This window comes from Pteropus medius, unplaced genomic scaffold (assembly GCF_902729225.1).
Source record: "Pteropus medius unplaced genomic scaffold, Ma_sr-lr_union100, whole genome shotgun sequence".
NCBI lineage: Eukaryota > Metazoa > Chordata > Mammalia > Chiroptera > Pteropodidae > Pteropus > Pteropus medius.
The window spans coordinates 8,237,094-8,254,398 of NW_024349803.1; the positions used below are offsets into that span (position 1 = coordinate 8,237,094).

The 17,305-nt window shown below is 40.3% G+C and overlaps 1 pseudogene; it reads right to left on the reverse strand.

Moving 5' to 3' along the window:
• Window positions 1-15,990: 15,990 nt before the first annotated feature.
• Window positions 15,991-16,108, reverse strand: LOC120582652 (uncharacterized; annotated as a pseudogene).
• Window positions 16,109-17,305: the final 1,197 nt, after the last annotated feature.

Here is a 17,305-nt window from a genome sequence, read left to right on the forward strand (position 1 = left end):
AAATTCATATTTGCGTGTGCATTAGGAGCTGCCGTAGCTGTGTAAATGGCTTCCCGACACAGAATATGACGACAATTGTTGTTATTTTGTTATTTTCTTTAGTGGGAATGGCTTGAGCATGTTTAAAAGCTAATTAAAAAGAGCACATGGAGGAAAAGGGGAGGACAATTGAGAGAGTCAGACCCAGCTGGAGGGATGGTGCGGCTTAAAACGCAGAAGTTCTAATTGGGTTTGGAGGATGAATGAAATGAGGAATGACATGAGTTTCTAGCAGAACGGGAGCTCACCTTCCAATTTCCTCACAAGCTAATCACTTAGGTTCTGCAACCTCTAATGCTGACAGTCAAAGAGCCATCATTGAACCCAGGGGCCTTACAGTCACAATGCCAGAGCGACAAGTCCAGCACACCCATTTCTGATGAAATGGATGAGTGGACAGTAAGAAGATCTGGTGAAGAACAAATATGATGCATCAAAGGCCCATTTCCAGCTTAGAATCCCTCCGTGGCTACCCACCGCCAATGGGAAAAAGTCCAAACTCACAGAGGGGGTGCAAAGGCTCACCTATCAAGCCCAACTTCCCACCAGGCAACACCTGCTGCCTGCCCAGACCCTTCCCACCTCCGTTTCTGTTCTCATGGTTGCCCCTGTGCTAGGATTTCCTCCACTCCTCAGCTATGAGCCCACCAGGCCTCAGCTCAAGAGTCACAGTTCTCGTGAGGGTGTTCCAGTCTGCAGTCAGTCACTTCTCTATCCCCTAAACAATTGTCCTTACTTCCATCATATTCATCCTTCTAGTCTGTGAGCTCCTTGGATTATATTCATCTGTGTATGTCTAGCACCCAGCGCAGGGCTCACACATAATAACTCCTTAGGAAGGAGTAGGAGAAGCCAGGGGCAGGCACAGAGAGACTAAGCCCAAAAGGAAGCATCATTCTGGAAGATTTGGGGTCAGGAAATAGATAACCTAATGGAATAGGATAAGAGAGCCTCAGCCACAGAGAATGGAAAGGGGAAGAGGCTGAGCTAGGAGGATAGTGAGCTAGGAGGTGGTCACCATGGCACGTAGGGGTCAGCTCTGCAAAGTCCAAGAAAGTTCATGGACATCCTAATGAGTGGAAGGGCCCCGCAACAGAACCAGTCAGGCAGTGAGATTGGGATGCTTCGGGGTCACGGTCTTAGCCATAGGGCAGAGCCCAGCATCAGGATCCCAGACTCCCAGGAACTGGGGTAGGGACATGGGAGTGGAGACTGGTAATAGCAAAGGGGGACTCCACTCATTCATTCAACTGACATGCGTGAGACTGCCATTGGGCCAAGAAGACAGGTCAGACAGGTCAGAGAGAACCCTTGGCTTTTCCACTCACACTTAGTATATGCTTGGGCAGCTCACCAGCCTCGTCAGCTGCTGTTTCCCCAACACTCACACAGGATGGAAACAACTAAACTGGGTGGAGAGGCAGGGTTTTTCTCAGAGCATCTTTACCATTATGGGAAATAATCTTGATTGTGCACGGCAATTTTTACTTGTTCCGATGCCACGACATCTGCTAGATGAGCAGGTGGGTGGCTTCATTCACTTCAGAGCTTTATCTGCCCATATCAGGATCATGGGCATGAAATGGAGACCTCAGAAAGTGTCCCATATCTAAGCTATACAAACAGAACACAAGGCTTCCAAATCTGAGCAGTTAGCCCACCTTTTGCTGGATTGTTGTGGTTCTGTGTTAACTTTCTGAATATCCCCGACCCCCACCCCACTGCCTCATGCCGGAATAATAGGGTTTGATGACAGCCCAGCCCTGCTCCGCCAGCATGCACTAGAAAAGGACGGGACCTAGGAGGCAGGGCATACAAGTGCTCAGCTTTCAAAGCCAGTGGGGTTTGGCACACCAACTGGGCTTCCCCTGTTTGATCAGACATCTGGGGATCTCTCACCCTAGCCAAGAGATTTTCAGAGGCAGATAAGCTAATTAAGGCTCCCATGCTAGGTGTCATCTAAGAGTGAGAGCTGGGAATGTTCTATGTTTAGAATTAAGTAGCTCTAACAACAATTAGAGGAGGAGCTTCTGGGGTGGGGGCAGGAAATATGACCACTTGAGAAGTTCTCAAAAACAATAATTGCAAATTCAATTATATAATTGGTAATAGTAACTGCTATTCTGTGTTTTGAGTGCTTGCTATGAGCCAAGCACACCAAGTACTTATATAGCTGGTATTATTATACCCATTTTGAAAATGAATCAACTAGTAAGGCTCAGAGTAGTTCAAGCAGCTTGTTCCAGATCACATTGGAGAGTCAGGATTTGAATGCAGGTTCTTTGCCCGAAGTGCGTTTTCTGAATCACCAAGCATACTGCCACCCGAGCTAGGCGTCTTCTGATGATTTTTACTGGCCATCTCAGTACCATCGCACAGCACAGGTGACTTATTTATACTCTGAGGATTTTTGTCTATAAAATGAGGGTATTATTATTTACTCCACAAGGTTTTTGCGAGGGTAAAATGAGAAGCCACATGTGAATCAAATAGTCTAGTTCCTGGTTCTTAGGGAGTGCTCAATAAAAGGTGGCTGGCATCGGTTAGCTTATTCTATTTCTAGGGATTTGGGAGCATGACCTAAAAATAGAAAGCAAATCAGTGCCAGAAGTTTGTTGTAAAAAGTCTTCTTGCCTTCTGATAAAGGTCAGTCCTTAACCTCTGTGGATTTGGGGTTTTGTGAACTTCACAGTTGGTGTATCTGTCATCTTAATCATTTCTGCCCTTCACCTTGCATGTTTGCAGAGATTGGAATTGAGCTTTGCCTTGCTTCTAGGTGGAATCCCAGGCTGCCTGTAATATTGGAGGAAGGGTTGGGTTCTGGAACCTTCTTTAATATGTTACATTGTCATGTTGCTTGCTTATTCTCACAGGACCGGGGACTGTCCTTCCAGGTGCTAAACCAAATCTCTTCTTTGGATCGAAGACCAATTTCTGGGCTTATTAGTCACTACGAAGAGCTTTCTTCAGCTAATAACTGTTCAGAGATATTCTTATGACTGAGAAGCCATCCTCGGGGGGCAACCTGTTGGGTTTCCAAGAGTGCAGAGGGAACCATCAGTGAGCAAGAGGGTTTTAGGATGTATGTGTCCAAATTATTTAAGTCATAATAGTTTTACATTTATTTTAATGTATACTAGAGAAAATATACCCAGCACATAAAATACATACATTATTTCACAGATATTATAAAGTTGCAAGTAAAAACCATGTTTCGGTTTTAAAAAAAAATAGTAACTAAATGATAGTACAATTAATATGCGAATATGGCAAAAAAAATGTGAAGGAGAAAACTGTAAAACAGAATTTTGGAAACCTATGAATCCATCTCACTTCTCATTGCATTTCCCAACCCCTGTTCTGGCACATTTCACGGCACTCACTGTCCTGACACCCACAACTCTGCCCCTCATCCTGGAGCTCCAGCTGGAGCAACACCCTGGAACACTGCCTCCTCTCACCTGGCTGCTTCCTGGACATTCTGTGAGCCTTGGTTTCACCTGAAGACTTCCCAGAGTCCTCCCACCTGGTCAGCTGCTCTTCCTCTGAGGCCCCTCCACTCACTGTGCTTCTCACCATTGTGATGTTCTGTCTCTGTATTATAATGGTCTGTTTATGCATCTGTATCTCACCTGCCCAGAATGGGAGTTTTGCCAAGCTGGAGAGCATGTCTTCTTCATGGCTGAATCTGCAGGCCTGGGGCATAGTTGTCACGCAGTAAATCTGTTGAATAAGTCAACTAATAATTGAATCCATATACCTTTGCCATGAGTTATCTTCAATTGAGGAAACCAAAGGACCAACGATACTCATTGATTACATTGATTCTTCTTGAAGTTACTTCACCCCCAGCACAAGGATGGGCCATGTTTACCACATCTCCTTAGAACCATGTATATATCACCCTGCTCACATGGTTTTATTCATGTTTTTGCCAAAGGAAAATGCAGCAGCTGAGTAGGGCACCTGGTAATGGGTCTCCCTGCAGAACAGGGCAGATGGCACCATGCCTTGCATCCACTTTACACAGTGGGAGGAGAGCTCCTTTGCCTATTGGTGACCTCCAGCCTTACTCACAATCTGATATTTTCCAAATGCAAAGTGCCGACTGCAACTTTGAAAGATATTCTCTCTGACATCCAATTTAACAATTAACAATTTTTTTTATTGTTTTTTCCCACCACGGGGCCCAGCTCCTGCTGGGATGTTTCACAGAGAGGGCAGTTTGCCAAGCATTAACTCGTCTGGCCCAGGGGGCATAACTGTACAGCTGATTTCATTTGAGTGAACATCATTCCTTTGGTCTTATTTGCAAACTGTCATATGGTGCTGAGATTTAGTTAACTCTTTGTGTTCAGAATCTCGCAGCTAGCTAGAGAGCAAGAAAATCTAGCATCTCTTCTAAACTCTAATGTAGCAGGTCTAATCCAGGGGATGCCAAAACTTTTCTGCAAAGGGCCAGATAGAGAATATTTTAGACTTGTGGACCTTATGGTTCCTGTTGTAACTATTCAACTTTACCATTGTAGTATAAAAGCTGTCATAGATGACACGTAGATGAATGGGTGTGGCTGTGTTCTAATAAAACTTTATTTACAAAAAAGTTGGGAGGCTGCGTGTGGTACATGGGCCTTAGTTTGCTGAGCCTGGTCTAACTAGCGGTTAAGAGCTCCTTCTCCGGAATCAGGCCAACCTGGACACAACCTGTCTAAGGTGGGCTGGAGTGGTGATGGCTAGAGTCAGGGAGGCTGTGGCAAATACTGAGAATCCAAAATATTTGTAAAAGCTTCACCAACTAAATCCAAATCCTGGGCCTGTCTGATGAGCCTTGTCAAGTTCTTACCAATAGTCTCTTGAAGGCCATTTCAGGAGAATCTTATTGTACTAAAACCCTGCCTGTTACCACTCATATTACCGAAAGGTAGAAACAAAGCAAGTTCCTCAGAATACTACTGTAAGTAGTGTAAAGTAGACAGCTCGTAGTCAGTATTGAAATGACCATGGTTCTGGACTAAAACACCAGAAAAAGGAACACTGGGCCACCGTGGAATCGCTCTCCTTGGTTGATTAGAACAAATAATGAGACTTTCTCCAGGAGACCAACGGGGAGTCAGGGGAAATTAGAGACATACGAGCAGGTGACTCAGGAGAGAGTGGTGGCAGTGAAGACTCAAAGGGAGTCTCTAAGAGACTAAAAGATATTTATTTACTCATTCACGCATCCATTCATTCACAAATCTTGACTAAATCCCTATAAATGCCAAGCACGGTCTTTACTCTAATGGCACTCACAGTCTAATAAGGGAGTAAAGAAAAATGGTTTGCGTGCTGTTATAGAGGCCGACTTATGAAGATTTGGTCTCGTGGGTGAGGGGTCTGGCAAGAGACACGGTCACCACTTCCACAACATGTCGGGAGCAGCAGATTTGCTCCAGAGAGAGGCTGGCTTGAGAAGCTTGGCCCCCAGCTGCCAGCACGCTCACTCACAGCATCCTCTGTCACTGACCTTGATGGAAACAGCCCTGATGATCCAGTTGCTGCCTGTCCCTCACCCTGCCTCTCAGAGCCGGAAGCACATTTCTGCAACCTCTAAGCCCCCAGAGATTTCCTGAGGGCTCTGTAAGATTTATTTTTCTCCACATGCCACTAGGAAGTTGTCGCTTCTCCAGCCCACAAGGAGCAGCAAGCATAATCGACTGCCTCACACATGTAATTAGAAGAAATAAGAGCAGTGAGAGAAAATTGGTTAAGTAAGCCCAAAATGACTTTTTTTATAATGAAAGAATAAATCTCATGGAAAAGAAGCTAAATTAAGCCAGAGCACAACATCGAATCTTTTTCTTTTCCACACATTATCTTTTCGGAGGGAATCACAAGGTCACCTGGCAAAGACAGGGTTCTGCCTTGCTGAAACCAGAAGGACAGTGATCCCACTGCACGGGGTGAGGGTGGCAGCATCTGAATGGTCTCCCTGTGCACGAATGCATTTCTGCAGACTCCACGCTGCTGGCTTTTCTAGTTCTAGGCCGAGAGATTGCATCCTTATCTCAGCCCAGCCCTCTGACAGGACCTGCACTCCTAGGCCAGGACCCTATCTTCACATCATCCCTCCCCTGAACATATTTTATGTAACTACTTATTGATCAGCTGCTCCGCTCACCTCGATTTCCTCCCTCACATACCTCTCACTCTCCTCCTTCTCCTTTGCTCTGTGGAATGCTTTTCAGTTGTCAGTTCCATTTCTATATTTCTATGGCAACCACAACTCCAGCCTCATTGGCTTTCTCCCCTTGCTTTTCTCCCCACCCCCCTCTCCCTTTTGCAAGTAGGATTCACGGGGAAGCTGCTGACAGTCTGGTCTTCTAGTAATTTCCCTCATAAACAAACAGCTGTGGAGAGAGAGTTGGGAGGCGGGGCTGTGTGCTGGGGCCAGCTCAAGAAAGCTGCCAGGGGACAGAGGAACGTGAGAAAGTGGTAAGCAGGCAAAAAAGAGTCTTAGGGTGCAGCAGTTGACAGCAGTGTGAAGTCAAGTGAGCCTCCGTCCGTGTGGTAGGGGGTGAGTGAGGTGTGGAAGGCTTCCTCCAGACTTGCAGCAATCATGGGCCAAGTGCTAACACAACTGTTGGCCATCACAGTGGCCCCAGGGGAGGCGTGCCTGCCTGGCTGCTGTGACACAGACCAGAGGGAGCTAGGACACAATCTGCAGTCACAGGGGAAATTATCCCAAATATCCTCATTACCAAGGCAAGTGCCTCTGAACCCATCAGCACTTAACTGCCAGAAGTGCCCTCTCCCTGGAAGACAGGGCCATTTCACCAACTCTAATGGCAATTTACATCCATCCCAGTCAGTCTGCTGCTGGTCACAGGTTCCTGTGAGTGCTGGAGGCCACCAGACAGGTGACAGGGACATGCGAGGTATAAGGAAGTAAAGGCCACTAGACAGACCCATTTCTGGGGGTCAAGGCAAGGCAGAAAGCTTACACTGGAGCAGGAAGCATGCCAGAGCTTGGGGAGGAGAGTAAATATTAATAGCTTTATTACATGCCTTTTTTAGAAATAAGAGAAATATGTTTTTGGCTGCTAATGACCTTCAAATTAGCAGCTTTTTCAGAAAGCACTTATGTATTTTTAATTCCAAACATAACTGAGTGTCAGTTGCAGCAGCAATGAAAGCAGCAGGGCAGCTGGGGAGTTTTAAATAAGAGGAAACCCAGATCATTATTTTTGAAACTGTCAACTTTTATGCCTTTTAATGGATTCACTTTCTCTCATCTCTCCCTTCCACTTCTGTGGTCTTTGAAGATTCCCAGGCATTTTCCGCGGGTGAGAGGAGCAGAGAGGCACACGGCTGCCATATGGAAGGACCTGGGGCTTTAGTTCTCACCTTGGTTCTCAGGGTGTCACAGTCACTGGCAGGAAAGCTTTAGCACAAGAGCTTGCAAAGAGGAGAGAAAAAAATTCCAGCTTGGGATGCAGGATGCTGGATCATGGGACTTGGACTTCTTTTTCCACCCTGCTCCTGATTTTAAGTTACAAAAAGAGAAATGAGTGACCTCAGAAGAGCAGGAGAGACAGAGTTTAACGAGGACATAGAGGAAAGACAAAGACAGTGAGAGAGAGGAGACAGAAAGGCAGAGGTAGAGAGAGAAACACAGTGAGGAGCCGAGCAATAGGGAGGAAGCACTTCTCAAAGTGTGGACCCCAGACCAGCAGCAGCAGCAGCAGCAGCAGCAGCACATGGGAACTTGTTAGAAAGGCAAGTTCTCAGGCCTCAGCGCAGAAACACTCCATGAGAAACTCTGAGAGATGGGCCCCAAGATCTGTGTTTTCATGAGCCTTCCCGGTGACTCTGTTGCTCGCTAATGTGTGAGGACCACCGGTCTGGAGCAGAACACCCAGGGCAGAAAAAGGAGGGGAGGAGAGCAATGAAGGGTCAAAAAGGAAGAGGAGGCACACGAGAGAGAAGAGAAATGTGGAAGTGAGTTTGTGGGACCCCAGACCTCTGTCCCTCCACTCAGACATGACATGTTGTTTTCAGGTAGCCGACAGGTGACTGTTCCACTGATCCCACAGACAGCAGAGCCTGGCCTTGCCATTCGAGATCTCTCTTTACCAATGAAGCTGACCTCAACGTTACTAGTAACCCACAGTAACCAGGCTTCTCCTAACCCTTGGGGAGGATGCATGTCATTTCAGTGGTCTGAAAAATGGAAATAGTGTTCCTCCTTTGCTCATATGAGCTCCTGAGAAGCCCTTTTCAGTGTCACTCTATTTTCATTTTGGTTACTAGAAGGATCAGCTTCTGGGCTGAATTTTAGATTAAAATTGAGCTCTTTTCCAAGTTGTCAAGCCAATGGACAATGAACTAGGATATTTCCCATTTGGTCACGGAGCTCATGGTGAGTAGAGCATAATTATTCCTATCTGCAAAGTTAACAAATGCGTGTAGTCTCCGAATCCAGCCAATAGACTTTTTATTAAGTGTCTATTCCATGCAGAGGTGACTCTGCCTGGCTATTTCTCCAGAAGGCCTCTGGTCTCCTAAATAAGAATTGAGAATAAGATGTCCTGCTGGGAGACGCCCAACCCTACTCAGACCTCAGACTGGTGTTTGCCTTCTCCAAAAACTGACTTTCTCAAGAGGCTATTCTGGCACTGTGAAAATATCTTAAGTAAGCTTTCGGGACTATTCAGATTTTAACAATGCTAAATATAACTATTAATTTATCAAATGTTTACTTAGTAGGGACTCTAAGCCACCTGGAAATAGGTGCTATTTCCAAGTGCTTAGGATCCATCAGCAAAACACAGATCTGGGTCTTCAACAGAATCTAGCAAGGGAAGTCTGACAACTAACAATAAACATAAACATGAACAAATTGCCTAATATCTTTGAAGGTGAAAGTGCTGTGGAAAAAAGAAAAGTTGAAAGGAGGAGAAGAGTAGTTTGCAATTTTAATTAAAGTGATCAGGGCAGAAATCATTGATAAAGTGAGATTTGAGCAAATTTTGAAGAGGTCAGGATGGAAGACCTTTGCAGGTAAACGCCACTAGAGTTACAGCCAGGTGTGTTCAAAGAACAGCAAGTAGGTTTTCCACATGCTACCTCATGTCAGCCTCACTATGTCATAATATACAAGGTATTATTATTAATATTTCATCGATGTAAAATTGAGGCTTAGGAAGGCTACATGGTTTGGTTAAGACTGTCCAGATAGTGGGTTGCAGAGCTGAGATTCCAATCCTGAATGAACTGATCTTAAAATATTCATTGTTTTCTAAAGTCTACTTTGCCTTCCACTACATAAAGGTGAATGTGGGGATACTGACCACAAATTGGACACAGAGCCCAGCCATGAAGACAAGGGAGACATCACAGCCAGTTGACACAGACTGCACAACAAGGTCACACCCACCCACTATGGTCTAGCCTCCTGACAGGGCAGATGCATGTCTGTCAACGGGAATGGACTCACACTAGAAAAGATAAAATTCATGGCCAAGAGAAGGTGAAATCCTAGACAGTAACAAAAGAGTCAAAGAGAAGGGAGCCATTCTAAGTGATCTGAACTCTCCTAGCTCAGATCACTGATGTCACAGGACTATACTGGAAGTCGTCTGATGGTAGGGAGTTGAGGCCATCTGTATGACCATTGCTGAGGAAGTCAATAGCCAAAATGTGGTGGATCTACACCGTAGAGTTCTTGTGTTACAAATAATGAACTACTAGGTTTTCACATAGCAGACTGCATGGATTCTAGGATCACAGGACTGTGTGAACAAAGCAAGAACTAGGAGGGGCATAAAATACAACAATATCTATTTTACAAGAACATATATAACCAAAGTATATGCATTGAACATAACAGATTGGTTGCTTGTGGTTGGAAATAATGGGAATAATTTTCCCATTCCCCACATATTTCATTTGCTACCTTTAAACTAGTGTTAACCTTTACTTAAACTAGTATCTAGTTTAAATCTTTAAACTAGATACATATATATATGATATATATATATATGAGAGAGAGATACACACACACGCACGCACATGTATAACAGATATATATAGAAACAGATATATATATATATATATATATATAACAGATATATATAGAAACAGATATATATAGAAACAGATATATATATATCTGTTTCTGGATGTCTGAGAAGCTTCATTAGTCTGCCAACTTTTATTCCAGGACAGCACTATCCTAATTATTGCAGCCTCATTGCACACCTTAATGTTGTGTAACACAAGTCATCCATCCATATTCACTTTCATAATTCTCATAACTATTTTCACCTGTGTATTTTTTCCCGTTGAATTATAAGATAATTTTGTAAAGTTCTAAAATATCACTATTTTTATTGGTACAGCTCTAAATATTGAGTTAATATGAGAGAGTGGAAATCTTTACTAGATATATCTTCTAGTCTATAAATATGACATTTCCCTCCATTTGATCAAGTAGCCAGTCCTTCATGGTCCTCTGCAAAGTTTTTACTTTTCTTATAGATGTCATATATTTTTCGCTAAAAAGTCTTATAATTTATGTTTTGCTGTGGTCAGGGAAACTTCTTTTTCATTATACTTTCTAATTGTTTAATGTCTATTTTATAAGTACCTCACATGCAGAGCATTATTATTATTAAATACTTCTTCAATGGAATTTATTATTTTGTGCCTTTGATTTTTATTCAAGCACATAATAATACGGTCTTCGATAAAGGAGAGTATTAGTTCCAAGTTGTCAATGTTTGTAATTTCATTTGTTTTCATGCCTTATTGCATTGTCTGGAACTGCTAGAAAGATATTCAAAAATAGTATTGGCAGATATATTTATTGTTTTTTCTATTTAAGTAGAATGCCTTTATTGTTTCACAATGAAGTGTGATATTGGTTTCTGCTATTATATCGATATCCAAGTAAAGGAGTTTTTGTTTTTGATTTACTAAATTTATTATTTAGAATGAATATTTTATTTTTCAAATGTATTTTAGCATCTATAAAGACAGTATATTGAACCAGACTTGAATTCCTGAAATAAACTCTACTTCATTATAGCATGTTTTGCTTTTAATTTACTTGTGGATCTGATATGTTACATTTTACTTAAGATGCCTGCTTCTGTATTAATAAATATCATTAGCATATACTTTATTGTTTGTGACTTGTGCTAGCCCTTTCAGCATTTTATTATCAATGGCCCTGGTTATTTAATAGTCATTTTTATTAAAGTATAATTGTCCAAATTATAAGTCAATAGCTTGATGAATTTTCATACAGCAAAATCCCATGTAACCACCACTCAGAGCAGCAAACAAGAAAGCCACTAGCATCAAGACCTCTCCCAGTCACCTTGCACCCAGCTTTGCAAAAGTAAACAGCTCACTATTCTTTTAACATCTGAAACCGGATAGCTTCGCATTCTTTTGAACTTTATATAAATGGAATAATATAGTATTTATTATTCTGTACCTGGTTTGTTTTGCTGAAATTATATTTATGAAAATCATTTATGTTCTTATAATTTTAATTCATTCATTTTAATTGCTGTATGATATTCCTTTGTATGAATATACTATAGTTTACTTAGTTACTTTATTGTCATACAATTGAGCTATTTCTAGTTTTGATTATTATAATTACACTGTTAATTATACTGTAAATCTTCTCACATATGTCATTTGGTTTACTTGTCCTTTGATAGACACATGTATGCACTTCCGTTAGTATATACTTAGAAGTGAAATTGTTGGGTCATGGGATATCTATATGTGCTGCTTTAATAAGTACTTTCAAATAGTTTTCCAAAGTGGTGGAATGGGAGATGAAGTTTCTCCCAGAGAGGTAGCTGTGACTTTTTATATAAATCCAAGATGCTTTTGAGCTAACCCAGCTGAGTACTTGAATATACTATTTCCATTTGACAAGTGAGGCTCTTTGGGCACTCCCCAACCTGTTAATCATTGAGCCTGGGTTACAAGGATTTTATAATCAGACATTCACTTTCCACAAGAGCTAGCTAATAGATGCTTTTCTAAAGGGTGTACTTGAGCACTGTGAATCCATCCACATAGTCCCAGGAAACTTTACTCAGAGAACATTTTGTCAGGGTTTATCAGCCACCTCTGCTGGCAGAGGTGTGATCACATCACAGTCAAAGCCTTTGAGACCCAGGCTTCTGACTTGCCAACCAATAGAACATCGTTTAAGTAATAAAGGCTTTGGACATCAGTGAATTAGAGACAGTAATGCTAAAATCTGGCTCATTCACTAGTGGCAAATCACAGTGCAGTATAGTCACCTATGGGGAAATATTAAGTGTTCACTGAGCACTTCTCAACTGATTAGAAAACTCTTCTCTGGTCTTTATGAGCATTCACAGGACGTGTATGTAAAACATCAAGATCAATTATACATTCAGTAGTGAAAGCCACAACCGTAGTACATTCAATTGGCCAGAAGGATCCCAACCACAAAATTACATTAATTTCTTTGCTCTACTCTGAACCTTGCCCAAATCCCATTAGTTAAATACAGGCAATGGGTACGATGGTGAGTTGGGCACCTATGTCCAACAGAGCCATACAAATTTGAGTCTCTTCCCGCCTCGAAGTTCCCTAACACACCCAGACAGGTACATATTGCCTTTAGTACTCCTGGGGACAGGAGATTTCAGCCCCATGCCTAATCATCTTTCTCCTTAAAGTAACTGAGATAGAGGGGGATAGGTGAATCAAGGGGACTGGAGAGAGAATGCCTTCATACCAGTAAGCAAGGCACAGTTTGAGCAGTCCAGTAGCTGCTCTCATCTTAACCAAACTAACTTCCATTGTTTTTGGCCTACGCAATACTATATGGAATAGTGAGGTGCTCATGGTTGACACCCTTCATTTTATTCTTGGGAAACACTTGACCCAGCAGCCACAGCCACATTGATTTTTAGCAGGGGCCATGAGGTTTGCATCCTCTGCCTGGCTTGGACTTGGCTCATACAGCATTAACCTTTGAGGAGTCCCCATTAATATGGGCATTATTTCCCATTAATATAATAACACTTTCTAAGTACTTATTTGATTTCCACATAAGAGTTAGAGGAATTTTCCAAGGTGGCAAGGCTGACAGCAAGCATTTATCTAGATTTCTTTGAGTCAGTTTCTCTTTCTGTAGTGTGTCCCTTTCATCATTATTGTAAACTCAATCCAAGGCATAAGACCCTCAATACTAGTCAATGCCTCATTGTGGTTTCCAAGGGGAGTTTGTCTGTTTTAGGGAAAGCTCTCTTATCATAGCCAGTACCTACTGGAAAGAAAAAAACAAAAACAGAAAACAGATAACAAAAAACTGCGAACCCTTTACTGTCCTCTCCAAATGGACCTGCAGTTGGTATAATAGGCTGTGGGAGGGCTGAGCCATAAGAATATCCAGCTGTTCCCATTCTTCTTTAACAAGTATTATACATCTCACCCCATTCATCTCTCAAGTGAATCAGCCAAAGGTCTATAGATTCTTCTGTTTTCTGCACATAGTGGTCACAAACTCTCTCCTTTAATGCTCAGTGTGTGAGGCTGTTTTGTTCCTGTTTTTTTTTGTTTTTTTTTTGTTTTTGTTTTTTGTGTGTGTGATAGAAATAGAACCTTTGGCCTTCTGCCCACAGGAAAAATTCTAATATTACTTATTATGACAATAGGGTGAAGCTGACCACCATACTGGTGAACTCACTAGAGGATGTTTGCGAAGTCCAAGGTCCAGTTCGGACAGCTGTCTTTGAACCTATTTTCTAGTATTCGACCTGCAATTTCTTCTCATTAACAGGCAAGAAAGTGGAGGACAACATATTGCATAGTTGAGCATACATTTTGGTCAATACGTTTACTGAAAATGCCAAAACTATAGAGGGTCAGTCAGAGATTTTACTCTACTTACAAGTTAGCAAGTCACCCTGCCACTGTTTCATAGAGGCTATTCTATCAGACTCCTGGGTCAGAGATGAAGGGCAATTTATTACTCATGGAAATAACAGTCATCACAGTATAATTTTTGGACCAGTTTCCCGAGCCCCAATTCCCAAACGGTGATAGGACATAGGCCTGCAGAAGAGGAACTGTGAACTTCCCCAACAGTAAGTTTGCCTTTTACTGCAGAGGGAGACGTTATCTTTATTATATTAGACAATAAGTACATCAGCACTTTGCTTCAGAAAGTGACACTATCTTTCTCTACCAAAGCTATTCTCTATGCAAACATTCTTGAAAAGATAGTCTAGAACGAGGAGCTATGATTGCCTTACCAACAACACAATTGATAGAATTGTCTCTCAACAAGTATAATTTACATAAAGTTCACCCTTTTGAGGTGTACAGTCCTATGAGTTTTAAAAAACTTATATAATCATATAATCACTACCATAATCAATATTGGATATTCATCAACCCAAATGTTCCCATATGCTCTTTTGTCACCAATTTCTTCCCTCTACCCTCAGCCCCTGGTGACCACCGATCAGACTTTGGACTCTATAATTTTGCTTTTTCCAGAGTGCTATATAACTTGAATACAAAATTATATAAACATTTGTGTCTGGTTTCTCCCACTTACACACAATGCTTTTGAGATTAATCTATGGTATTGCATGGATCGGTAGTTCATTTATTTTTATTCCCAAGTCGTATTCCATTGTATATATGTACAATGATTACTTTATCCATTCACTATTTGATGGACATTTGGATTGTTTCTACTTTGTGATAATTATGAATAAACAGGCTATAAACTTCCAAGTACAGGTCTTTGTGTGAACATGTTTTCTTTTCTTTTTCTTTTTCTTTTTCTTTTTTTTTTTTAGTAATTACTTTGGAGTAGATTCTTGGAGTAAGTTCATGTTTAAAGTTATTTAAAAAAAAAAACTGACTACTATTTTCCTAAGTGATTGTACTTTTTTCATTCCTAGCAGCAATGGTTAAAAATGTCACTTCACACTTGATATGGAGGTTTATTTTTTAAAAATTTTAGTCATGCTCATAAGTGTTTCGTAATATCCCATTATGTGCTCAATTTGCATTTTTCTAATAATTAATGATGTCAAGCATCTTTTCAGGTCCTTATATATCATTTTGTACATCTTATTCGATGAAGCATTTAAATCTTTTTTTCCATTTTCTGATTTTTTTTTCCTATTGAGTTTTGAGAATTCTTTACATATTCTGGATATACTTCTTTTACTAGATTTTTTTTTCCAGACATTTTCTTCAAGTCTATGGCTTGTCTTTTCATTATCTTAACATTCAAAGAACCTAAAATTTAAATTTTAATTACAATCAATTTATCTTTTTAAAAATTGTATGGTTTATTCTCTTGTGTCTTATAAGAATCTTTGCCTAACTGAAAGTATGTTTTACAGTTTTACATTTTGTATTTAAGCATATGATCTATTTTGAGTAGTTTTTGTATATGATACAAGGTATAGGTTGAGGATGGTTTTGTTGTCATTGTTGTTGCTGCTTTTGCATATGGATATCCAACCGTTCCACCAATATTTGCTGAAAAGACTCTCTTTTATCCATTAAATTACATCAGGATCTTCACTGAAAGTCAATTGATCATATATGTTTGAATCTATTTCTGCTACCTATATTCTGATCCACTTACCAATATGTCTAACTTGTCATAAATATATTTTCTTAATTACTGTAGTTTATAGTAAGTGTTAAAATGAGGGAGCAGGTATCTTCTATGTTGTTTTAAAAATTGTTTTGTTTATAATTTCTTTACTTTTCCATACAGATTTTATTTTATTTATTTGTTTGTTTGTTTATTTTAGGCAAGGTAACCCTTGGTTGACCTCACAGATTGCAAGGAACTTGTCAGTTTACAATCCCTTATTTTTTTTTTTTTAATGATTGCAAGGACCTTGCTGTCAATTTACAATCCCTTATTTTTCACGCCTATACACATGATCTTCCTAGGTGGTCTCCCATCCAAATACTAACCAGACCCAACCCTGCTTAGCTTCCGAGATCAGCCGGGATCGGGCTTGTTCAGGGTAGCGTGGCCATAGACTCCATACAGATTTTAGAACCAGCTTTCTGATGTCTACGAAAAGGCCTACTGGTATTTCTAACGGAGTTGCTTTGAATTCTTACATTTGTAGGTACAACTTTCCATTTATTTAGTCCTTCTTTGATGGCTTTCATTAATATTTTATAGTCTCAGCATACAAATCTTGGAATATATTTTGTTATATTTTTTAATATTTTGTGTTTGTGATTCTACTGTAAGTGATATTTTTTAATTTATATTTCCAAGTGCTCATTGATAGAAATATTGGTATAAAATTCTGTATTAATTTTTTATATTAAACTTGCTAAATTTATTTATTAATTCTAGGAGCTTTTTTGTACATCCTTTGGAATTTTCTGCATTGACTCTCATGTTATTTGCAAATAAAGACCGTTTAATTCCTTTCCAATCTGAAAGCCTTTTTTTTCCTTCCCCCTTACTTCTCTGGTTAGAATCTCCAGTAAAATGTTAAATAGAAGTGATGAGATTAGAACAGACATCCTCATCTTGTTCTTCAGAGGGAAAAAGCATTCAGTCTTTCACACTAAGTATGGTGTTAGCTATAGGGTTTTTCTAGATGCTCTTTATTAGACTGAGGGAGTTCACTTCTTTTCCTAGTTTAATGGACATTTTTTCATGAATAGATATTAAATTTTGTCAAATGCCTTTTCTGCATCTATTGAGCTAACTATATTTTTCTCTTTTTTTTTTTTTAGGTCGTAATATGGCAAATTGTATTAATTGATATTCTAATGTTAAACCAGCCTCACATTCCTGGCATAATTCCAGTTTGGTTGTGATGTATGACACTTTTGATATATTCGGGTGGCTAAAATTTTGTTAAGAATTTTTACATCTATGTTTATGAAGGATATTAGTCTATTGTTTACTTTTCTTGTAATGTCTCTGTCTGGTTTTGGTATTAGTGCAATGGTGGCCACATAGAATTAGTTAAGAAGTATTCCTCTTAAATTTTCAAATAAAAGTTTGTGCAGAGTTGGTATTTTTTTTCTTATACATTTGTTGGAACGCCTCATTAATGTGAACTAAGCCTGGGGTTCTTTGTGGGAAGAGTTTAACTACAGATTCAATTTTCTTAATAATATAGGGCTATTCAGGTCATCTATATTTTTCAGTTATAGTTGACATTCAATATTATATTAGTTTCAGGTATACAACATAGTGATTAGACATTTA